Source organism: Neofelis nebulosa, chromosome 17 (genome assembly GCF_028018385.1).
Source record: "Neofelis nebulosa isolate mNeoNeb1 chromosome 17, mNeoNeb1.pri, whole genome shotgun sequence".
Taxonomy (NCBI): Eukaryota; Metazoa; Chordata; class Mammalia; order Carnivora; family Felidae; genus Neofelis; species Neofelis nebulosa.
In genome coordinates this window covers 1615669-1630924 of record NC_080798.1, presented here as the reverse complement: position 1 = coordinate 1630924, position 15256 = coordinate 1615669, and the positions used below count along the sequence as shown (strand labels likewise).

General features: G+C 41.7%; 1 long non-coding RNA gene across 1 annotated transcript; it reads right to left on the bottom strand.

The window, feature by feature from the left end:
• Positions 1 to 64: 64 nt before the first annotated feature.
• Positions 65 to 15256, bottom strand: LOC131499252 (uncharacterized). The gene is made up of 2 exons (XR_009255772.1): positions 14858 to 15256; positions 65 to 316 (listed from the first exon to the last, which is right to left on the bottom strand). It is a non-coding gene; the product is annotated as an uncharacterized LOC131499252 (long non-coding RNA).

The following is a 15256-nucleotide window of genomic DNA, read 5'->3' as shown; positions in this document are numbered from 1 at the left end:
TACTTGCCTAGTTTGTAATGTTAAGAAGAAAACATTCAGTGTTGATTATTAAATATGATGGCTGTGGGTTTTTTGTTGTTTTACTTTTTAAAAAATTTTAACTCCAGTGCAGTTAACAAACAGCATTATATTGGGGCGCCTGGGTGGCTCAGTCAGTTGAGCGTCCAACTTCACCTCAGGTCATGATCTCACGGCTTGTAAGTTCAAGCCCCACGTTGGGCTCTGTGTTGACGGCTCAGAGCCTGGAGCCTGCTTCGGATTCTGCTTCAGATCCCTCTCTCTGCCCCTAACCCACTCACATTCTGTCTCTGTCTCTCTCGAAAATAAATAAACATTTAAAAAAATTAAAAAAAAAACCAAACAGCATTATATTAGTTTCAGGTGTACAATATAGTGACTCAGCAGTTCCGTATATTACTCATTCCTGGAGATAAGTGTACTCTTAATCCCCTTCACCTAATACATCCTTCCCAACCACCTTCCCTCTGTTAACTATCTGTTTGTTGTCTATAATTAAGAGTCTATTTTTTGGTTTGTCTCTTTTATATATATGTATACGTATATGTATATGTATACATATATATATATAGGTGTTCTCTGTCTAGTTTGGAAAGACATCCTCTTTTTTTTTTTTTTTTTAATTATTTATTTATTTATTTATTTTTTAATATATGAAATTTACTGTCAAATTGGTTTCCATACAACACCCAGTGCTCATCCCAAAAGGTGCCCTCCTCAATACCCATCACCCACCCCGCCCTCCCTCCCACCCCCCATCAACCCTCAGTTTGTTCTCAGTTTTTAACAGTCTCTTATGCTTTGGCTCTCTCCCACTCTAACCTCTTTTTTTTTTTTTTTCCCTTCCCCTCCCCCATGGGTTTCTGTTACGTTTCTCAGGATCCACATAAGAGTGAAACCATATGGTATCTGTCTTTCTCTGTATGGCTTATTTCACTTAGCATCACACTCTCCAGTTCCATCCACGTTGCTACAAAAGGCCATATTTCATTCTTTCTCATTGCCACGTAGTGTTCCATTGTGTATATAAACCACAATTTCTTTATCCATTCATCAGTTGATGGACATTTAGGCTCTTTCCATAATTTGGCGATTGTTGAGAGTGCTGCTATAAACATTGGGGTACAAGTGCCCCTATGCATCATTACTCCTGTATCCCTTGGATAAATTCCTAGCAGTGCTATTGCTGGGTCATAGGGTAGGTCTATTTTTAATTTTTTGAGGAACCTCCACACTGCTTTCCAGAGCGGCTGCACCAATTTGCATTCCCACCAACAGTGCAAGAGGGTTCCCGTCTCTCCACATCCTCTCCAGCATCTATAGTCTCCTGATTTCTTCATTTTGGCCACTCTGACTGGCGTGAGGTGGTATCTGAGTGTGGTTTTGATTTGTATTTCCCTGATGAGGAGAGACGTTGAACATCTTTTCATGTGCCTGTTGGCCATCCGGATGTCTTCTTTAGAGAAGTGTCTATTCATGTTTTCTGCCCATTTCTTCACTGGGTTATTTGTTTTTCGGGTGTGGAGTTTGATGAGCTCTTTATAGATTTTGGATACTAGCCCTTTGTCCGATGTGTCATTTGCAAATATCTTTTCCCATTCCGTTGGTTGCCTTTTAGTTTTGTTGGTTGTTTCCTTTGCTGTGCAGAAGCTTTTTATCTTCATAAGGTCCCAGTAATTCACTTTTGCTTTTAATTCCCTTGCCTTTGGGGATGTGCCGAGTAAGAGATTGCTACGGCTGAGGTCAGAGAGGGAAAAGACATCCTCTTAATTTACTAAGAGCTTTCATTGAAAGGGTATTGAATTTTTTTTTTAAATTTTTTTTTTAACGTTTTTATTTATTTTTGAGACAGAGAGAGACAGAGCATGAATGGGGGAGGGGCAGAGAGAGAGGGAGACACAGAATCGGAAGCAGGCTCCAGGCTCTGAGCCATCAGCCCAGAGCCCGACGCGGGGCTCGAACTCACGGACCGCGAGATCGTGACCCGGGCTAAAGTCGGACGCTTAACCGACTGAGCCACCCAGGCGCCCCGAAAGGGTATTGAATTTTGCCAAATGTTTTTTCTCCTTTGGCTGATGTGACCATGTGATTTTTCTTCTGTAGCCTGTTGATATGACAGATTGCTTTGACTGGTTTTGAATGTTGAACTGGCCTTGCCTCCTTGCTTCCTTGCAGTAAACTGCACCAGGTCATGGAATATAAATATAGTGTAGCAGCATTCTGTTTGCTAATCTTCTATTGGGGAATTTTGTGTCTAAAATCATAAGCATATTGGTGTATAATTTTTTTGTACTAATATTGGTGTCTGCAGATTACGTGCCTCCCAAAATGAACTAGGAAGTGTTCCTCCTCTTCTTTTCTTTTTCTTTTATTTCTTTTCTTTCCTGGATGAGATATCATAAAATTTGTGTTATTTCTTACTTAAATATCTGGTAGAATTGTCCAGTGAAATCATTTGGGCCTGGAGATTTCTCTTTGGGATACTTTTTTTTTTAAAGAATTTTTTTTTAATGTTTATTTATTTTTGAAAGAGAGAGACAGAGACAGAGCACGAGCAGGGGAGGGGCAAAGAGAGAGGGAGACACAGAATCCGAAGCAGGGCTCCAGGCTCCGAGCTGTCAGCACAGAGTCCGACACGGGGCTCGAACCCACAAGCTGTGAGAGTATGACCCGAGTCGATGTGGGATGCTCAACCGACTGAGCCACCCAGGTGCCCTATCTTTGGGATAATTTTAATAACACATTCATTCAACTTAATTGGTAGAGGACTATTGAGAGTTGTTATTTTATATCAGGTGGGTTTTGATAGAACTCTGGACGAGTTGTTCCATTTCATCTAAGTCTTCTAACTAAATTGTGGAATTGTTTGAAGTATTCCTTTATTATTATTTTCATGATAGGAAGACCTATGATTATATCTCCTGTTTTATTCCTGATATTAGAAATGGATATTTGTTCTTTCTACTTACTTCTTAGATTTTATCAATTTTATTGACTATTTCAAAAAACTAGCTTTTTATATCACTGATTTTTTTCTATTTCTATTCTCAGTTTCTTCTCTGGTGTTTATTATTCTACTCTTTCTGGTTTTATTTAGCTCTATGTAGTTTTTTGAGATGGTAGGGTTTGTTTTTTCTTTTTTAATGTAAGAAGTCTTTGGTTCTGTGAATTTCCCGCACCACTGTTGGAGTTCCAGCCCAGAAATTTTCATATGTTTTGAATTCACTTTCATTCAGTTTAAATAATTCTTGATTCTATTGGAGACTTCCTCTGTGACCCATGGATTATTTAGAAGGGTGCTCGTTAATACCCAAGTGTTTGGAATATTTTATTATTTTTCTGTTATTTCTAGTTTCATATGTGGTCTGAGTGATTTCAGAACATTTACATTTGTTGAGGTGTACTTTATGACCCACAAACAGATGAGCCATAAACAACATTCTTGTTAAATGTTCCATGGGTGCTTGAAAAAGATAGATCTATATCTATAGATAGCTATAGATATAGATACAGATATAGATATATTCTGCTGTTGTTGGGTGGAGTGTTCTATAAATGTGAGATTCTGCTGGTTATTGGTGTTACTCAGATTTTCCATATCCTTGCTGATTTTGTGCCTAGTGTTTCTGTCAGTCACTGAACAAGGAGCATTGAAATCCTCAACTATAATTGTGGAATTGTCTCTTTCTTTCTGTTCTGTTACCTTTTGCTTTGTGTGTTGGAATGTTTTCTTGTTTGGTGCATATATATTTATGATGGCTCTATCTTTTTTGGTATGTTGACCCTTGTATCATTATGTAACTAATATCCCTCTTTGTCCCTGTTAATTTTCATGCCTGTGAAGTATACTTTATCTGGTATTAACATAGCCACTGCTGGACTTTTATTACTATTTATATGGTTTATATTTGTGCATCTCTTTTATTTTAACGTACCTATATTGTTACATTTGAGGTAAATTTTTTGTGGGTAGCATACGAGGGATCCTGCATTTTTTCCCCTACCACTTTGACAGTGTGTCTTTTAATTGGCATGTTAGACCATTTATACTTGAAGTCGTTACTGACATGTTGGGACTAAATGTCATTTTTCTTCTTCGATTTTTAATTTTTCCCGTTTCTTGTTCCTGTTTTGCTGTTTTTGGTTTTTGTGGGGGTGGGCAAAGGGTTCCTTGCCTTCTTCTAGGTCCCTGGACATATTTTAGAATTCAACTTTGATTCACATATAGTGGTTTGGGGGTATATTTCTTTTTTCCTTTTTATTTTTAAGTCGTTGCTCTAGGTATTAAAATGTACATGTGCAATTTATCACAGTCTCCTCTCAACAACATTTACCAGTTAAGTGCAATGTAGAAACCTTAGTTCTATTAGGTCCCTTTACGCTCACTATTCTTTTAGTTGTCTTGGGTGTTTACTCTTCCCGTGTTGAGGACCATATTGAATGATGTTACAATTTTTGTTTCAGTTGTCAAACATTTTAATTTTTTTAATATTTTAATTTTAGTTTTTCAGTTAATTCATTTATTTATTATTTCTGTGAGAGAGAGAGAACGTATACGTGCACACAAGTGGAAGGGGCGGGGGGGGAGAGAGACAGACAGACAGAATCTGAAGCAGGCTCCAGGCTCTGAACTGTCAGCACAAAGCCCCACACGGGGCTTGAACTCAAAAACCACGAGATCATGACCTGAACCCAAGTCCAATGCTCAACTGACAGCCACCCAGGGGCACCTGTCAAACATTTTTAAAAGCTCGTGAGAAGGGCTTTTAAACAGTTTACCTGTTTCTTACCCTTTCGTTAAAGTTTCATTTCCTTTCTGTTTGGAGAATTTCCTGTAGCCATTCTTTCAGGGTAGGTCTCCTGGTGACACACATTCTTTGTTTTCTTTCATCTGAGAATGGCTTTATTTCCTCATCCTTGACGGAAAGTTTGATGTCATATAGGGTTCATGGTTGGCAGTTCTTAGTACTTGAAAAATGTTACTTCACTACCTTCAGACCTCCTGTGGTTTCAGGTGAGAAATCTGCCATTCTGTTCCCCTACAGATAATATGTCATTTCCCTCTAGCTGCTTTTAAAATGTTGGTCTGTCTTTAGTTTTGAGAAATTTAATTATTTTGTGTCCTGGTGTAGAAATTTTTTGTTCATCCTGTTTGGGGTTTCTTTAGGTTTTTGAAATTGCCTTTTGCCTATTTGGGGGGATTTTCAACCTTTATTTATTCCAGTATTATGTTTAGCTCCACCCTCTTTCTGCTTCCTTTCTGGGACGTCAGCAATATGAATGTTACTTTTTTTCATTATCCCCACAGGTCCCTGAGGCTCTGTTTTTAAATTTGTTTTATCCAGTCGTTTTATGTCTGTTGGGCTTGAGTAATTTGTCGACCCGTCTTTGGGGAGGGGGCAGGGAATGAAGTGCCAGCCACTCTCATTGCTTCCGGATGCAGTTGGAAGATTAGCTCCTCCCCTGGGTTTGCATGACACTATCCTGGATGTGGAAGCAGAACCCCACCTCGGATCACCTCCTTGGGCTTTGGTACTAGGTGAGGGTGCACATTTAGCTCTCCCCCCTGCACAAAGGGAAGGAGCCTATGGGCTTTTTTATCAGGTTCCCCAAATTGGGGGGGGAGGGGGGCGGGGGTGCAGAAGGGGACAGTGGGGATCAAAAGTGGGCAACAACCAAACATCAAAAGTGGAACTAGACTCTTGCCCCTTTGGTTGGCTAGTTGATTAGGAAAAACCCAGGCCTTGGTTACAGATGGATCTCCTTCCTCTTTGGGGGCTAGTGGGAGGTCGGCTGCAAAGGAATTGGTGATACATCACATCTCACTTAGAGTGGCCCCGAAGGCTACTGGTGTGGAGAAGTCCTCTCTGTGGCCAGATCTTGGACCAGGACAATTGGGTATCACTTTTGCATTAGGACAGGTGGATTGAAGTAAGGCAATATGTGTACTTTTGTGGCAGATGGCTTGTCTGGTTGTTGAGCAGCACTGAAGAATCAAGAGTAGCAGACAAGTGATCTGTTTGTACGGAACAGGAGCACGCAGTTACTAGAGGGGGTGCAGTGAAGGGATACGTGTGTTCCCCATCAGCGCCTGCAGGCACCCATTGCAGAGTAGTCGAGGTTAGCCAGGCTCAGCCCTCAGCCTTCCCAGTCTTTGCACCTTGGGGTGGCGGAAATGGAGCTTTTAGGTGAGCCCTGCAGCATGGCGTCCGCCTCCTCACAACTGAAATAGCCACTTCACTAACTGAACCTCTGACGTGCCAGTTACAAAGACCGACGCTAAGATCATGATACGATACGTTCTCTAGGAGACCAAACTGCCACTTGGTGGCAGATTGCTTACATCAGGTCTGTTTCTTACTGTGGGGAGGTGATTCGTCCTTACTGGGATTGATAGTTATTTCTGGGTATGGTATTAACTTCTCTGCCAAAAGGGCCTCTGCAGATACCGTTATAAAGGTGTATTGATTACTTGATCTGCCAACGCCAGCTGGCCATCACACTGAAGATGCGATCCCAGTGTAGACACAAATGGACTGAGGTCTTGCAAGGGAGTTTCTGTAGCCAACACTGTTGGTTCCTCCGTTCCCTATATAACCCACTTTCCCACAAGTCTTACCAGAGGGTCCGCAGCAGGAAGGAGCCACACTTGCCCGTGACGTCAGCCCCCTCACTAATGGAAATCGTAGGGCCTTCCCCCTTGTCCGGCTCCCTGCCTGCCCTCACTCCTGTGCATTCCAAGCTCATGTCTCAGGTATACCCCCAGGCCCCAGTAATCCTCTCACGGTTTTCTGCCATAAAATATCTAAAGGAACAAGTTCTGTTTCCACATTTGCTGTCCTCCCCCCGTTTTCGTTTTCCCACTCTCACGTGTAGATACTACTCCACACTCCCCCAAAAGCCCCCTGCTTGCCCCATTCTGTGGCAGCAGCCATACCAGACCCTAGACCCAGGGTAATTGTAAGCTCCACATTTTGAGCTGCTTCAGGCTGTGGGGGAATTCTGGAAAAGCCTGGATCCCCATATCCCCCACCCCACAAACCTCTGCCTACTCCTCACTTCCAAGTGTGTTCATGTTTTCAGCATCATTTTAGCCTTCTCTTGGGGTTCCAATTTTTATACTTACTGCTTGAACATACTTGCTTTCTCCACCAAATACCTGCTCTTATCATCTTTTCTGACCCATTTTCTTCAAGCAGCTCTTCTCTACACGGGTGAAATCCTAGATGTTCGTAAAGTAAGCTAAAATATCTGAAGAATTCAGCTATTCAGATGAACACTATTTTCTGGCTTTGTTATCACCATTTCCGGACCTCCACTCCACTGCTTCTCACTGATGAAAGGAACCTCAGGTGAAATTTTGTGTTATTCTTCCTACATCATGGCAACCCCAGTGTGCATTTCCCCATGGGTTCTGTGCTACCTGCCCCACACCATGGCTCTCTGCAGCTTTCCCCTTGTGATGTTAATATGTTCAGCCTATAAAATGATATGCCAGGGGCGCCTGGGTGGCTCAGTCGGTTAAGCGTCCGACTTCAGCTCAGGTCACGATCTCGCGGTCCGTGAGTTCGAGCCCCGCGTCAGGCTCTGGGCTGATGGCTCGGAGCCTGGAGCCTGTTTCCGATTCTGTGTCTCCCCCTCTCTCTCTGCCCCTCCCCCGTTCATGCTCTGTCTCTGTCTCAAAAATAAATAAACGTTAAAAAAAAATAAAATAAAATGATATGCCATTTTCTTTCTTTCTTTTTTTTTTTTTTTTTTTTGCCATTCTCTTTTCTAAGTCTTTCTCCCAAAATTTTCACCTACCATAGAACAAAATTTTTACTGCTTTCTTGCATACTTTCTTTACATTCCCTCCTTGTTCTTTTGGACAAGTCTAGGGAAGTATCTGAACTGAATCACGTTATCTTAAACTTTAAATATCCCTTATTAATTTAAAAAATGTATTGAAGTATAATTTACATTTAATCATCTCACTTTTAAGAATATATCTTGGGGCGCCTGGGTGGCTCAGTTGGTTAAGCATCCGTCTCTTGGTTTTGGCTCAGGTCATGATCTCACAGTTTGTGAGTTGGAGCCCCACGCCAGGCTCTGTGCTGACAGCTCAGAGCCTGGAGCCTGCTTCGGATTCTGTGTCTTCCTCTTTATCTCTCTGTCCCTCCTCCACTTGCTCTCTGTGTGTCTCTCTCAAAAAATCAATAAACATTAAAATTTTTTTTAAAGAATATATCTTGATTAATTTTGAAAAATATATATAGTTTTGTGACCATCATCACCATCAAGATGTGAAATACTTGCATTACTCCCAAGTGTTCCTTCATGTAGTCCAATCCCTCTCCAAAACCCCAGCCTTAGGAGCCACTGATCTGGTTTTTTTTAGAATACCAAATGAATGGAATCACTTAATATGTGGTCTTTTTTTTTTTTTTTCAGGTATTTTAAGATTCAGCCATGTTGTTTCTATTTCTTTTACATAAAACCGAGTAGTCTCTTGCTTTCTGTATGTGCTATAATTTCTTCATCCATTTCCAGTTTATGGAAAACATTTCCATGTTTTGGACTATTGTGAACAAAACTTCCCTGAATATTTCAATAGATGTTTGGAAGGAGACATTTTCACTTGCATAACTGGAGGAGTGCAGTGTCCTGTAGCACATGTACAGCTGCCTGTGTAGGGAACTGCCAGTCGTTCTGAAATGGCCGTCCCAGTTGGCGTTCTCGCCAACAGTGTATGGGAATGCTAGCTGTTCTGCATCCTCAGCAGCACTTGGTATTGTCAGTCTTTTTAATTTTAGCAATTCTAGCAGGTGCTTCATTACTGTAGTATAGTTTTAGGTGGCATTGCCAGAATGACTCATGATACTGAGCACCTGTTCAGTGGTCATTCATAGATCTTTGGTTGCTTGATCAAATCCTTTCTTTGCCCATTAGAAAATTTTTTCCAGGGGCCCCTGGGTGGCTCAGTCGGTTAATCATCCGACTTTGGCTCAGGTCACGGTCTCACGGTTCATGGGTTCAAGCCCCACATCAGGCTCTGTGCTGACAGCTTGGAGTGTGAAGCCTGCTTCTGATTCTATGTCTCCCTCTCTCTCTGCCCCTCCCCTGCTCAGGCACTCTCTCTCTCTCTCTCTCTCTCTCAAAAATAAATAAATGTAAAAAAAAAAAATTTTTTTTTAAATAAAATTTTTTCCAGGGCACCTGGATGGCTCAGTCAGTTACATGTCCGACTTCGGCTCAGGTCACGATCTCACGGTTCATGGGTTCAAGCCCCACGTTGGGCTCTGTGCTGACAGCTCAGAGCCTGGAGGCTGCTTCAGATTTTGTGTCTCTCTGTCTCTGCCCCTCCCCTACTTGTGCTCTGTCGCTCTCTGTCTCTCAAAACATTGATCAAATTTTTTTTTTTAATTTTTTTCTAACATGGTTTGTCAGAATTTGTTTTAATATTCTGGATGCTACTCTTTTATCAGATGTGTGTTTTGCAACTAGTTTCTCTCAATTGTTGGCTTATCTCTTTGTTTTAGTGGTGTCTTTTGATGAACAGATGTTTTTAACCTTAATGTAATCAATAATTCATTGTTTTTTGTTTGTTTGATGTGTCCTTTTTGTGTCAAACTCTCTAATTTTAGGAGCTTGTCCAATGCAAGGTTGCAAAACTTTGAGTTATGCTTTCTTCTAGACATTTTATGGTTTTCATAATTACGTTATGGTCTAGGCCCATTTTGAGTTAATACTTATATATGGTCTGAGGTAAAGATTTTACAATACTTTTAAACATTTTATAACCAAGCTAATCACTTTGGGGCATAACCATTAGGAACAAGTGCTTTTTACACCAAAATGCCTATACACAAAAGTTTGTAACAATTTCATAATCACGAACTGGAAATAATTCGGATGACAGTTATCTCTAAGGAGCTTAATTTCTTCCATTCATTCATTGGAGGGAAGCACAGACATTAAGACTGCTGCATCCACGCAACAACGCTCGGAGGGGAGATGTACATTGGACACAAGGTAGTAATCCTGCAGAATTCTGTAGATGGGTTCATGACCAGGAAAACCTAATCCGTGGTGATAACATACTAGCGGTCATGTTTGTGCAGTCTTAGGTGAGGCCAATACGTGCTGAGAAGTTACGGGGCATGCTCTCTCTGCACACCAGGGGCTGCACGTGAAACACAAATAAGGAGACTTCAAACTACACTTTTAAGGTTTGCCCATTTAATCTCATTGAATTACACATGTATGAAAAAGAGGAAAAAATATCAATGCAATAAATTAATACTAATGCATCCCCTCCCCCCAGTGAAAAACGGAACATGGCAATCTTAGCATGCCAGGTATGAACCCACAAGATTGCAAACCCTGTCCTTCATTTCAGAGAACACCATCCGGAATTTTGCTTTACTCATTCTCTTTTCTTTGTAGTTTGACAACTTAAATGTGTATTGCAAATGGTGTTTATTTTTGTCTGATTTTGAAATGTATATGAATGGAATAATGCTTTACAGATGCTTTTTTGTATTACCTGGATATATCATTCTTTTATTTTTAAAGATTTGGGGGATGAATGTATATCTGTCTCATCATCCTTTAATTATACACATTAAATGGTGTTCCTTGGGCTCTGTGTGAATTAATGGAATTCATTAATTGCACCTCACGAGAACATGTAGGAATGTCATCATTTTTGGTATACTGTAAAGTAAAGCTTCAAGTTGAATATTCTATAATAATTTTATATTTTTTAATATTTATTTTTGAGAGAGTGCAAGTGGGGGAGGGGCAGAGAGACAGCGAGAATCCCAAACAGGTTCTTGTGCTGTCAGTGCAGAGCCCAATGTGGGGCTTGATCTCATAAACCTGAGCCAAAACCAAGAGTTGGATGCTTAACTGACTGAGCCATCCAGGTGCCCTCTGTTCTATAATATTTTTAAAACAAAAGTATGCTTTGAATAATAGACATTGAGCATTTTAAAGAACCATAGAGACCCCTTCCATGTGATAAGAAAACTTAAGTGCAGAGAAGTCCACTGACTAACCCAAACCCATACTCAAGGGTAGACCCCATCTATTTCTCCTAACTTGTCTGAATACTGTTCATCAGACTACTTACAAAAGTTCTGTCAAGATGGCACTGGGGATGTCCTTGTTTTCAAAAAATATAGTTCTATTTGTATTATCTTTCCACTCTAGGCATGGGTTATTTAGTATTTTGGAACTTAATTTTCCAAGCACATGTTTAAATTTTTTCAGATATTTTCTACTCTGATTGCATTCTTTATTTCATTCCATGCAAGTTGAAGAGATTTTTTTTTTAATTATGCTATATAGTCAGTTGGTTTTTCTCTTAATTTGCAATAGAGAGTGTGTGTACAAGTGGGGAAGGGGCAGAGGGAGAATCTCCCAGTGTAGGGCCCCACGTGGGGCTCGATCTCACGACTGTGAGATCATGACCTGAGCTTAAATCAAGAGTTGGATGCTTAAGCAACTGAGCTACCCAGGGGCCCCTGTATCGTCAGTTTTATACACCCTTACTTTGTGATAAAAAGCAAACATCCTGTCGTCTGTGTCTGCAGTTCTTTATGTATCCATCAGGCCAGATTTGTCCACCTTGGTGTGTGAATCTAAGGCAACCTTACAATGTTACGCCTGCCTTTTAAAAATCAGTTACTGAGGGGCGCCTGGGTGGCGCAGTCGGTTAAGCGTCCGACTTCAGCCAGGTCATGATCTCGCGGTCCGTGAGTTCGAGCCCCGCGTCAGGCTCTGGGCTGATGGCTCGGAGCCTGGAGCCTGTTTCTGATTCTGTGTCTCCCTCTCTCTCTGCCCCTCCCCCGTTCATGCTCTGTCTCTCTCTGTCCCAAAAAATAAAAATAAAAAACGTTGAAAAAAAAATTAAAAAAAAAAAATCAGTTACTGAGATAACATAGGAGAATATCCAAGATTTAACTCTATTCTTACAGTACGATTGTTGTTTCAAACTATGTAGTTTGAAATGATGTTAAGAATTGTATACATGGGCGCCTGGGTGGCTCAGTCAGTTAAGCGTCCAACTTCAGCTCAGGTCATGATCTCATGGTTCATGAGTTTGAGCCCCACATCAGGCTCTATGTTGACAGTGCAGAGCCTGCTTGGGATTCTCTCTCTCTCCCTCACTGTCTGCCCCTCCCCGCCTCACTTGCGCTCTCAAAAATAAACTTAATAAGAAAAATTTTAAATAATTTAAGATATGTCTCCCAGTTGATGTTTTTTTCTTTGTATCTATTTTTCAGATACAAACACATTTTTTGTGTGTTTTTAACTTAATAATTGTAAGGTATATATTTCCAAACTTTTATTTCACCTATCTCTATAATATCTTATCTTACAAGTATAACTTATAAACTGAATGTTGCCAGATATTTTTCAACCCACCAAAAATTACTAATTCAAACATTTATTCCATACTCATTTCATGTGATAGCTGGTATGTTTGGGTTCAAATTCATCTTCCTATTTTGTGCTTATCTTTGCTTCAGTTCTGTTACTTATACTTTCTTTTAAAAATTTGTACAATTTGCATTCCAAACTTTCCTTTAAAATTTTTTTTAATGTTTATTTATTTTTGAAGGAGAGAGAGTAAATGGGGGAAGGGCAGAGAGAGAGGGAGATACAGAATCCAAAGCAGGCTCCAGGCTCTGAGCTGTCAGCATAGAGCCTGACGCAGGGCTCGAACTCACAGACTGTGAGATCATGACCTGAGCCGAAGGTGGACACTCAACCGACTGAGCCACCCAGGTGCCCCTAAACTTTGCTTTTAGTTGGGAATGTATCTGGTCCTATCTTATTCGTCTTTAAGCTAAAAATTATAAAACATGTCTGTAACAACAGAATATAGCATTAATACATTTCCCCTTCTCTTGCACAATATAAAGGATATTATTGAGGACTGCATTGTCATTCTATCATTTTACTCAAAAAGGAGATGTTGGGGGCGCCTGGGTGCCTCGGTCGGTTAAGCGTCCGACTTCGGCTCAGGTCATGATCTCACGCTCCGTGAGTTCGAGCCCCGCGTCGGGCTCTGTGCTGACAGCTCAGAGCCTGGAGCCTGTTTCAGATTCTGTGTCTCCCTCTCTCTGACCCTCCCCTGTTCATGCTCTGTCTCTCTCTGTCTCAAAAATGAATAAACGTTAAAAAAAAAATTAAAAAAAAAAAGATGTTGTTCATGTGTTATACAGTGAGTAATTGTATTAATTCACAGATCATCTTTCTCCTGGATCTTCATTCCTTTTGTCGGTGCACACCTTTCACCTGGCATCACTTTCCTTTGATGAAACTTTAATGTTTCTTTTTTTTTTAAGAGTTTATTTTGAGACAGAGAACAAGAAAGCAGGGAGAGGGCAGAGAGAGAAGGGGGCTCTGAAGCAGATTTCGCACTGTCAGTGAGAGCCAGATGCAGGGCTCGAACTCAAGAACTGTGAGATCATTCTTGGTTGGGATTCTCTTTCTCCCTCCCTCCGTTCCTCTCTCTCTCTGCCCCTCCCCACCTTGTGTGCCATCTCTCTCTCTCTCAAAATAATAAACTTTAACGGAAAAAAAAACCAAAAAACCTGTGAGATCATGACCTGAGCCAAAACCAAGAGTTGGATGCTTAACTGATTGAGCCACTCAGGTGCCCCCTTTGATCAAATTTTAAATGTAAACTTCAGGATTCATTTTGTGTGGGTTAGTTTTCTGTTAAATTTTTCATTTTAGGCCTCATACAGTCTTATTTCAGGCTCTTTCTTGAAAAACACTATTGGGAGTATAAAAATCTATGTGGATGATTGTTTTTGGCACCTTCACTGTGTCTTTCCATGTGTTCCTGACCCACCATACACTGGATGTGAGTGGAAGTAATTTACTTTGTGTTGATAGTTTCCTGGTGTTAAGGAATAGTGTTTGAAACTGATGCAAAGAACAACACACAGCAGAGAGTGTATCAGTGAGATGGTTTCAGTATTTAGATGGGGTTTGAGTTGTTGGAATAATAAAAGAGTGACACTATAGAATGCATAGGAGCAATATAAAAATATGTATCTGGTGACCAAATTGATGGATTGTGACAGAAGGCGGCTGGATGCTTACTAATCCCATTTTCTCTGCCTGGACACCTGGGATGTATCTCAGCTTTCCTTACACTTATGTTGGGACCATGTGAATGAGCTGTGACCATCGGAATATACACAGAAGCGACTGTGAAATCGTCCTCACATTTGTGCACAATTCTGGGGATATCCTCAGGGGTCTTATATTTCACACCTCCCCAGGATTCAGTGCCCCTTTGGGAACTGCAAGTTCAGGTGATGGGCTGCTGGTGACGATGTTTTAATAAGGACCTGAAGCCTCTGAGCTTCATAATCATATCTGTACCTGGGCCTACCTGCCCTGAGTGTGGTAAGGGCACAACGGGGGAGAGACAGAGGTCCTGGGTACTGTGAACTAGATGAAAGTCACGCCACAAACGTGAGACCATGTCAACTCCGCCCTCCACTTAGGCCTGACAGCAGTGGGTCATGATGTTCCCTAGATCTGAATCATGAGACCTGTAATAATGCGCGTCTTGGGTAACGTGCCTCCCTGTAGTTTACGAAACCCTCCTGCCGCGTTCTTTACAAAAAAACGAAATAAGCCAACTAGTTCAAATCTGTGCTTTTATGTAAAATTTGTCATCAAGGCCTGTGAGGCTGCTTTGCGAATCAAGAAGTCCTTGTATTTTCTGTTTCCATGAGCAATGCCAAGGATCCTACGAAGAGGCGACCCCGACCGCGCCTCCCTCTGCAGCGTGTTAATGGTAACGACAATGACAATACTAGGTACTTACTGAGCACTAACCGCGTGACAGGCACTTCAAGTTCCGAGAGACTTAGTGCCCAGTCTCGTCACGGTAGAACTGTGGTTCTCAAACCTGGGCACCGCGGCAGGATCCTTAAGCCAGCGCTGATCCCCGTTCGCAGTTTCTGACACATCGGGTCGCGGCGGGCCACAGAGAGGTCCCCTGGTCCCGCGACGCCAGTTCCTGGGGACGAGGCTTCGCCCCTCGCCCACAGGAATTGGGGCGCTTTTCTTTACTGGGAAACCTGGGGCTCTATTCCCGGCGCGTTCCCGCAGGCTCTTGTCGTTGCCGTGGGGACAGGAAGTGGCGCGCGCGCGCAAACTACGTTACCCAGAAATGGGTGCTGCGCGCTTCCGCCCTGGGGAAGGGGCCGCAGACGCCCGGGAG